The following is a 3671-nucleotide window of genomic DNA, read 5'->3' as shown; positions in this document are numbered from 1 at the left end:
TTTAATTAGGATAACTATCCAAAAACAAATAATTAAATCCAAGAAAAATAATTCCTCTCCAAATAATAATAATGGTCGAAATTTTCTCCACAAAAGGGCAAGGTAATTACTTATGATCCTAATTAAATCTCACTCCCCTTAAAATATAAGTTACCGCAATATATTTCATTCCACATCAATTAATTTAAGCCACGTCATAAAATCAACGAAATTGACTAGGTCAAAACAAAATTAGGTCATCGAATAAATCACATAACGATTCGCCATTTAATTGCGACAATCAAAGCAATAAATACAACGTCTTAGGGTTCCAAAATTAGGGTTCGAAAAGTGGGGCGTTACATTAAACCTCACCAGTTTGGATTTTCCCGTCGCTCCTCTAGTCACGCTCGGCAGAGGTCTCGAACCTATTGTCCTGTTGTGATTTCTAGGATGCAAATTAAGTACACAAAACAAGTTATAATTTCCTAAAAATACTACTTCTGCAAGTATACAGACGTGCAATGCAGTATAAAAGGTGTTGAACCCACATGGAGGAGATCAATTGTTAAAACTAGTAAACCTAACTAAAATGCAGTAAAGTTGTTTGATTTTGGGTTTTTTTTATCAAGAGACAGGTGAAGGACGAAATGAGAAGGCAAAAGCAAAGGAAACACAATAAAGAGGGAAGACTACTCCTAGCTTGTTACGGGTCACATGTTCACATGAAGCCTAAAGTCTAATTACTTTCCATTATTTATCGGGATGTTGTTGATTTTACGCTCTCACGCAGCTGATCACTGATCGTGGAATTTTACACCTAAGATAATCTGATCATGTCTTCTAAGCTCTACTCTCCAACCCCTAACTCCTACAGTCGCATAGTAAGCTCGAGATTGGCTTCTACGAACGTTCAACCACCCCGGACTATCCCTTGATCAATTTTGGCCTAGGGTTCCTTATCTATGTTAGCTCCCTACTCCAAGTTAAAGAAACATTGAAGTTAAGGCCATTCTCGGATTAATTTTCCTAGAAAAACTCAACACGGATTGAAATAAAGACATAGATAAGAACCAAAATATGGAAATCTATAAAAACACAATTATGGATTTATATTTACAAGCTTCCCTCACTAACTAGGAGTAATCTCTAAAATCTAGTCACTCATAGTGGGTAGCAATACAAGAGAACAAGTAAATGCTACCATATGGGGCTTGATTTTAGGATGAGGCTTGATCTTGTTCTTCTCTCCCCAAGATGGCTCCCAAGCTTCAAATCTCCTTCAAATTCGTCTCTAGCCGCCAAAAGCTGTTGTGGAAGTTGTGTCCTAGCTATTTAAATAGTTAGGACTCAAAAACAGGACCATAATATTTGCCCGGTTGGGCGCTTTTTCCTCATAAATCACCCATTCGGGTGTTATTCTGTATCGCGATATGCCCCCAAATCGCCCGGTCGAGCATTTTTCGCCCGGCCCGCCCGTTTTTTCACTACAATGCGCATTCTTCGTAAAATAACCATATCTTCTTCTACTGGACTCCGATTGAGGCGTGCTAGGTATCCACGCGAAGCTCTTTAGAAGATAAATTCAATGGTAGCCTTGTAGAAGCATTTAATTAATCTTGGAGGACTAATTACTGTTCTGACTCAGACCATTTTTCCTTTCTCCTCTCTCTCTTAGAGCTTGGTCTTTTGTCCTACAGTATATCAATATGAGTCAGTTTTTTGGTTTAAAAAGTGTGTTAAGATAATGTAATAAAGGACTATAATTTGATTCACATCATGTCCTAGACATTGTTCGTGCAGATCACGCTGTCGTGCAACATCTTCGTTTGGGAGATCTCCACGGCCCCCACCACGACCGTTTCCACGCGCATCACCACGTCCGCCGCCATATCTACGTTCAGCCCGTGATAATCAACTTGGATCGTGATACCAATTGATGCAGAAAACGTATAGAGAATAACTGAATTGGTAGTAATAAAGAACTTAATGAATTGAGAACTCCATAGTACAAGAACTCAAAGTAAATTTAATATTCAAAGTCTGTCTTTTTAGTCCAACAATGGGACCTTTATATAGACAAAGAGAAATCCTAAACTTATGGAAAAATAAAACTAAAAGGAAAATAAACAAAAAAAAAACCTAATTTGGTAGAAGGAAGAACAATTAATATTTTTCCATCTAGTGTACGATGGAACTGCATCAAGATGGATGGGCGTTCCTTTCGTCAAATTTGATTAAAAAGCTTTGGAGCTCCCTCTTCTATTTAGTGGATTAGGAACAAAATTATAATAGTTGAGGAGATTGTTCCAAATTGGAAGGTTGAGAAGAGGCTTGATGGCAAAACATATCCATTCTCGTCGGCAATTTTGTCTTCTTTTCCAAGAGATCTCCAGGATCCAACATTGCCTTCTTCTACTAGTGTTCTTCTTGTAGATTCTTCCATGAAAATATTCGTCTCCATGAATCAAGAAGTATTTTTCAGTAGTCGTTCCAAGCCATAACATGCACATAACTCACAATGATTCGAGGTGTATATGATTTTGACTATGATAAATGAATTAATGAATCAAAATCTGCACCAAGATTCTTAGGATATTGTTTGTAAAAAATGGTGAGCAGAGCATCAATCTCGTTCATGACCTTAGCCGGGAGAGATTCAGAGTCCATTTTTTTCGACATATTTGATTCGATCAGCTCTTCATTGGAGGGATCGACACACCAACCAGACGACTTCTTGATTTTTTTTTCCACAACTGAATTCTCATTCCATATTATTGCCATCTAGATTCAATCCAGTCGCTAGGAGTCCGTTCGGTACACTAAAATTGAATCTTAACAATTTAATTCTAATTTAATTCCAAATCATTTGTCTGATAAAAAAGTAAAGTAATTGATATGAAATTAAATTTGAAAAATTGTGCACACGCACTACACACTCACTTATTACACACACTACACATTTTGTGTATTTGTGCAACATGTGTGTATACTCTGTGTTTGTGTGTGTGAAATGTGTGCATGCGCTATGTGTGTGCGTGAAGGTGTTCAATTTTATAACTATTTGGAATTCTAAATATCTATTTCGGACATAGAATTCAAATTGAGGAATTGAGAGGAATTGTAATTCAATTTCCAACCCAAATATTTTGAGATTCCAAATTTTAGATTTAGAATTGAAGACTCCAATTCCCCAGCCCCAATCCCATAACAACGAACATATCCTAACCGGGCGGCAGTCTGAGCTCTTCCTCCATAACTTAACTCTCTCTCCAAACAATGGCCATCTTTATTCAGTTTACAGTGAGATATATGAAATGTTTGAAATTCAGCCACTATTTATAGAGGTCAATGCCGTGTGGTTATTACTATGAGTTGTTAACCGTTGGAATAATTTGGGATGCTTTATATGATATGTGAGCGTATCATTAATTACTAGTACTTACTAAGTAATATTTTACATTTCATACATTCATAATAAATTTACAAACGAGATCATGTCATGTGTTAGGAGTCTTTTAGATTTGATTTGAACTAATGTATTTTTCGATTTTTTTACAAATGCACGACCTATTTTCGGTTTTTACTCTAATAGACTTCTCTAAAACAAGTGTGTCTGATTAAGGGTTTTTTTTGGTTAGTTGCAGAATGCATGGAACACATTTTTTCTAATCTGCACAATTTTGGAGGTT

Source organism: Salvia splendens, chromosome 22 (genome assembly GCF_004379255.2).
Source record: "Salvia splendens isolate huo1 chromosome 22, SspV2, whole genome shotgun sequence".
NCBI lineage: Eukaryota > Viridiplantae > Streptophyta > Magnoliopsida > Lamiales > Lamiaceae > Salvia > Salvia splendens.
The sequence above is the reverse complement of the archived record's forward strand: the minus strand, read 5'-3'. Positions refer to the sequence as shown.